This window comes from Populus alba, chromosome 19 (genome assembly GCF_005239225.2).
Source record: "Populus alba chromosome 19, ASM523922v2, whole genome shotgun sequence".
Lineage (NCBI taxonomy): Eukaryota > Viridiplantae > Streptophyta > Magnoliopsida > Malpighiales > Salicaceae > Populus > Populus alba.
Window position 1 is genome coordinate 3,084,694 of NC_133302.1, and position 6,873 is coordinate 3,091,566.

General features: G+C 29.2%; 1 long non-coding RNA gene across 1 annotated transcript; it reads left to right on the forward strand.

Moving 5' to 3' along the window:
- Positions 1 to 2,198, forward strand: LOC118058375 (uncharacterized). The gene is made up of 3 exons (XR_004689169.2): positions 1 to 225; positions 976 to 1,032; positions 1,748 to 2,198. It is a non-coding gene; the product is annotated as an uncharacterized lncRNA (long non-coding RNA).
- Positions 2,199 to 6,873: the final 4,675 nt, after the last annotated feature.

Below are 6,873 nucleotides of genomic sequence, written 5' to 3' on the forward strand. Positions count from 1 at the left end.
ATTAACTGCCGAATGGGCAGAAACAAAAAGATGAAAAGAAAAACAGAGCATAACGTGAGAGATAGAGAGAAAAGTAAGGAAAAAACAATAAGGAAATTGAGAGAATAGCTTTATAAACTTGCAAGTTAAACCTATAAAACACTAAATCAAGTGAAGGAAGGAGGATTTAAGAAGGGGAATTCAGCTAACCTTGGAAGAGAAGAGAAATTGGAAGAAAAGCAATAGGTAAGCATGAGAAGTTTGGATTTAATGTTGATTTAGATGTTTTTCCTAAGCTTATTTGATTAAATTAGGAAGTAATTTCATGGAACTTTATCTTAGTTTCCCTTAAATCCTAGATTTTTGAACTTAGGGTTCTTATGTGAATTTGGGGAATTAGGAGGGGAAGGGAAAATGATGAAATTGAAGAGGAATAGAATGAAAACAAGTTGAAATAACAAGTAAATGAAGAAAGATTTGGGGAGGAAAAAGAACCATCACATTCGGCCAATGAAGGGAAAAAAAAATAAAAATGGGAGAATGAGTTTTGATGTTAATGTTTAGAAAAAACCATGTTTAATCATGATAAATGAAAATGTAAGAAAGACTCAATGAAGAGATAGCATTTAAGTTGAGAAAATAATAATAATAATAATATGTAAATTCAAATTAAAAGAGAAATAAACTAGTTAAAAGAAAATATGAAGACAAGATGCCTAGATTGTGTTTGAATATAGTATTTAAATAAAATAAATAATATGATGTGAGGGTATAAAGAATAGAAGAATTATTCGATGGAGGAATTATGAACATAGAGAAAACAAAGAAGTAACTTGAGTTAAATATGAGGTTGTATGTAAAATAATGATGTTATATTTGAGAATGAATTTTTATTAGAACAAATTACTAATAAAAATATTATGTGCTTTATGTTTCGGCACATAAGAAAAAAAAATATTGATGGACTAATGATATAATGACACTTGATTGATTCAGGAGCTGTGTCTGGAGCTGGTTATCAGACAGGAGGAGCTGGGTCATCCCGAACAGAAGGTAGGTGAATTCGTCACCTCATTTTGTAATTTTTAGTTTTCCTAATTATCTATGTTGCTTATTTAATTGATATTAAATGAATGGAGCAAATGAATAATTTGAGTTATGATTATGTGAAATTACCGGTTTTATTGGTTAACAAAGAGGTTAACCGGATATGGGGTAATTCGTATGGAATTACCGGATTGTTTGACTAATACAAGAGATTAGTCGGATGCTAGGTAATTCGAATGGAATTACCGGATTGATTGGCTAACAAAAGAGATTAGCCGGATACTGGGTGATTCATATGGAATTACCGGATTGATTTTGCTAACCGAAATGGGTTAGTCAGATTTTTGGGTAATAAAGAGAATTACCGGGTTTATTGGTTAACAAATAGGTTAACTGGATAAGGAGTAATTCATATGGAATTACCGGATTGATTGGCTAACAAAAGAGGTTAGCTGGATGATAGGTAATTCGAATGGAATTACTGGGTTTATTGGTAACCGAGGAAGGAAAAAAATGAATTTTGGGTATCTATATGGAAGTGTTAGATGTATTTGGTAATTAAGAGGAATTAGTGGGATTTTTAAATCCTAAAAAGATTATGTAAATTATAGGAGTAAATTAGATTGAAGTGGAAGTACTAAATTTCAAAGGCTAAGAGTAATTATTTAATATTAGATTAATATAATGAGAAAGTTAATTAATATGGTTGTTGTTGAAACAGGTATGCCACGAGGTGATGCAGATCGTTATATGTAGGAATTCTCCTGTTTATGAATTACCATTTTGGAATGTAATATCATGTCTTTACTTTCAATGTAAATCCTTTTGTGATGCAAAAAATCAAGTAGAATGTGTTAATAGGTAGTGGATGTAATATATATATATATATATGTATAGTTATTAGTATGATCAAATCATTTTCAAAATGATAAGATAAGATTTATTATAAACATAATATGACTCTTAATCTTAATGTTGTATTTATGTAGTTAGTTAGCATTTATTATGTTTGTGATGAATTTGTTTATCCTTTGGGTTGCTTTGGGAGTACATTTATGTTGATTATTAATTGATAAGTAAGTATTGCGTTATTGTTTGATGATTGAAATGTGATCCAGGATGATTGGATCAAGATGGAAGTCACAATGATATATATTAGAAGTGTTGTCGATAACTTGGTACCAACAAAAACAGAGGAAACTCTGCCGAAATTTTCAAAAAAAAAAAAAAAAAAAAAATCCCACCCTCCTCCTCCACCTTTATATTAATTGTTTTTTTTTTAAACACATTCATTTTGTAATGAATATTATTTAACTTTGAGTTTTTGTTGCTTAATATAAATTGTATTTGCATAATTGGTTTGTATTACTATTAATTTATATTATTTTTTCTAAATAATTAAAAAAACAAATTACATAGGGATTTACCGACGGAAAAAATCCGTCGGCATTGGACAGTGTCTGCGGTATTCCATCCCATCACCAACGGAAATAATCCGTCGGTATAAAAATACCGACGAATTTACAGACGGATTTATTCGGTCGGTATGAAATATCACCGACACTTTTGCCGACGGATATAGTCCGTCGGTATTTACATAACACCGACGGAAAATATTCCGTCGGTATATTCCAAGCGGGAAACTTTTTTTTTTTGGCGCGCACGGTCCGTCGGTAAAACCGTCGGTAAATGTTTTTTTGTATTACCGACCGATATAGCGACGGAATGTGGAATCACCGACAAAAGGTATTCCGACGGGCGTATTCCGTCGGTAATATAGTCGGTAAATACTTTACCGACGAACGTTCTATCACACACCGACGGAATATTTCCGTCGGTAAAACTGTGAAATCTTGTAGTGGAAATAATTAGAAAAAATACACAAATAATAATAATAATAATAATAATAATAATAATAATATAATAATAAATAATAATAAAATATAGCTGAGATTGAAATAGGACCAATAATTAAGTATTACATGTAAAAATTGAGCTTGAAAATTTTTAGATAATAATTAAGGGTTGAATTAAAAAAAAAACTTAAATTAGTTTAATTTGGCTGCAATTAGAAATTAGAAGTTCAAGGAGATAGAGTTAGAAATTAATAACGAATTTTAAAAATTAATTTGAGGTTTAATTGAAAACAAAATGAAGTTGGGAATCCATTTGGCTTAAAAATGAAGATTGGAAGAATCAATGACTAAAATGAAAGAAACCAAATTAAAGGTGATATTATAATTCGGTCAATAGCAAATTAAAAGAAATTACAGAAAAGAGTTGAAAATTGATCAACATAAAAGAATTGAAAGTCTAGGGACCGAAGCAAAAAAGGTGTTAAAATGGTGCGTTTAGCATAGTTCCAAACGGTGTGTTTAGCATTATTCCAAATGAAGAAAACCTAAAGCAAAACGACTCCTTTTTATAATGTTTGAAATGGTGCGTTTTGCCTAGAAAAGGGGAGAACAAATTTTGATATTTAAAGAAAAACGAAAATGACATTGCTTTGTCCCTAAAATTTACAGAAATCTGGGTTTCCTTAAACATATATGGAAAGCTGACTCTTTTCTCCTCATTTCATCCCAATCCCAGCTACCAATTGATCCTCCTAGCAAACAAAAAACACCTTCCTATAATCTTGAGCGTATTTTTCGTGATCTTCAAGTAAGAAAACACATTTTCTACCCTGATTCTCTCTCCATAGATCAAGCAAAAGAGGTTGGTGGCCGACATTTAAGTCAGTTTCCAGTCTAGAATTTTGAGTGGTAATTTCGAGTCAATGCTTAACATATCCTATGATCAGACTAATCAAATAACATATACATTGTAAAGAATATAGAATTGAAATTTTGAAGTAAAATAGTAAAAGTACAAAAAAATATCAAACAGACTTTTAGAGTAAAGTTCGTTTATGCTTAATAAATACTTAGCAAGTCAGTTAATCAAGATAGAAAACATACTCAAATCATATTAAGTAAATATATTTATTTTCTAATTATTTTTTGGATTATTTACTAGTTATTTCCCATTTATTTTATTAGATTAATTGAGCTATTATATAAATAGTTGATGTTTTATTCTTGATTTTTTTAAAAAAATAATTAGATGTTTTTAATAATTTAAAAATTTTAAAAACTCTAATTCTTTAGCTTTCTTGCAAATACTTTTGCAAATCAATCAGATAATGACAGCTTTTCTAATAATGTACAAGAGAGAGCACAAGGAAATTTCCTTCTAAATTACTAGGAAATTCAAGCAGCAAATACTTAGCAAGTCAGTCAATGCAAGTCAGTCAATCAACGATAGTTTTTCAATTCATGTACGTGAAAAAGCACAAGAAATTTCCTTTGTAATTTACTAGAAATTCTAAGTGAAATCTACAGTTAGTGCAGTTGTATTATTTTTGGTCCCTATATTTACACACTGTTATCTTTGGTCCTTATTTTGTTATTAATTTTAGTCCAAAGTTCTGATTGGAAAACCCAAAACTGTCCCTAGATTTACAATTCATACAAAAGAGTTATATAATATCTTTATTATTTGGTTCAAGAGAGACTCTTTAACAATATTAAAAATTATATATTAAAACCTAGCATTATATAATTCTAATACTATATTTTTAATAATTTCAAGGAAGAAATCCTAATTAACTTCTTTGTAGTTATTTTAAATTGAAATTAATTTACAAAAAAATGTTCATCATCTTTCCATCGATCGTTAATCTGTTAATCACAGCTGAATTTTGTTTTTCTTACATTTGTTTTTTTCTCGTTTTAGCATATAGCTTTAGTTCACGTCACAAATTATTATTATTATTTTTTGATAGATATAACATATGATAAACGAGGTTTTAACATAAGAACTATTGGGATAATAAATATTTTCTCAGTTATTTTTTTTAAAAATTTAGTTTAGAAATTTTAATTTTTCTTATTCAGTATTATTAAATTTTTATAATTTTGTTTCTACTTAGGAATAATTTTTCTATTTTATTTTTTTTTATTAAATATTATCAAGCTCTTCTGGTTTTTCTATTTAAAAAATAATAATTTTTATATTTGGTTGTTTCTATATATAAACTGTAGTCGTAGTCTTTGGAAACAGACTTCGATATTTTGATGATTTAATAAAGAGATTCCTATAAGAGATTATATACTATGCTTAGGGTTTTCTCAAGCCCTTTTCAGAGAACGAATATTATTTCTTGCAAATTATTAGCAATGCAATAATTATAATTATAAAAGATAAAAAGGAAACACGTATAGGGAAAAAAAAAAAAAAAAGCAAGGAAATTTCTCAAGCTCGTATTGGCAAATATTGAGCTGGAATTTACGTGTTGGTAATTTCATGGTAGGTGCAGATTGACAAAATTATTGAGGTCGCTACAGATAATTAAAAAAAGATTTTGCTTCAACACATCTTTCTATCAATGGCCATATGTCTTGAGACTCATATGTATCAGGTTAGCTGGAGAGTAAAGCAAGGATATTGAAATGAGGTTAAAAGGATATGCTTTATATTCATTTTCCGGCCGAGAAAGCACCACGAAACTAGGAATTTCTACTGCTAATTTTGATGTAAATTTCCACAAACCTATTTTCATAGCCTGGCTTCTTTCTTCTCCAAAAAAAGACTCTGATTAGGCGTGTCAAAAAATTATGACTTCCCAGCAATACTTCACAGATACTCCGATACCATGTTAATTCCATAATATATATTTATATATGTACTAAAAGATTTCTTTTTATCTTGTTTTCCATGATATTTATATAGTGGTGAAATTGGGGGTAGGTTGTGGAGAACGTGCATTAGTGCTTTTATTTTCATTGAGTAAGCCATGTAAAGAAGGGAAAGGGAACAAGAAAAGATGGGGTGGGGATTGTTTCCTTTTGCTTTTTTTTTTTTTTTTTCTTTAATTTCTCTCTTGGATGTTTGAAAAACTTTATGACAAGAAAGGGAATGTCTTTTAGCGTTCCTTTCGTGGGATCTGATGAGCTGGAGGATACTGTCCTCACTGGTTGTTTCCTTTTGCTCCTTTTAATTTCTCTCACAATATTGGAAGTTTGAAAAACCTTATGACAATCAACACTGCACACTTGGAATGTCTTTTCCAAGGAAGCGAAGGGATCTTTCAACAATAAGAGAAATGAGAACAATAACAGGGCAAACCGCTGCCACAACGCATATGGGAGTGTACTCTAATGTAAGGATGGCAACGTATAAAATGAAGGAAGAATTAATTTATTTTACTTTTTAATGGAAATAATCATTTTATTCTTTGATTTGTTTTTATTTGATGGTTTTTTTTTGTTAGCACTATCAAACTCTGTTCACCCATAAAATTTTAACTATATTTTATTCAATATATTTTAAGATCTCTCATAAAATTCCAGTTCAATCTAATGGTTGGATTGAAAATTACACTTAATAACATAAAACTAGTTAAATTGTGATTTTTTATCAAATTTTGAATTTTTCAAAATAATCTGAAATTTTAATCCAAATTAAAACATAATATTAGAAGGCTCCACGTAAATTTTAAATTTTTTTAATAACTCAATTAAGAATTTATAATTTTTTTATATAAAACTAGTCAAAAAATATTAATAAAATCTTAATATAGATTATAGCGCACCCAAGCCTTGAACATGTCTCCGACCTTGCACTGAGGTCGTCCCTCATCCTGCCATAATGCTGTTATGTTAATGTATTACTGCTGCTGCTGGTGGTATTCTTCAAATCTTCTTTCTTGAATTGGCTTAGCTTGGATGCATACAACAATGAGATGGGATCAGCGGAAGATCTGCAGGCTAAACTTTATGTTTAAGAAAAATTATAAAAATTATT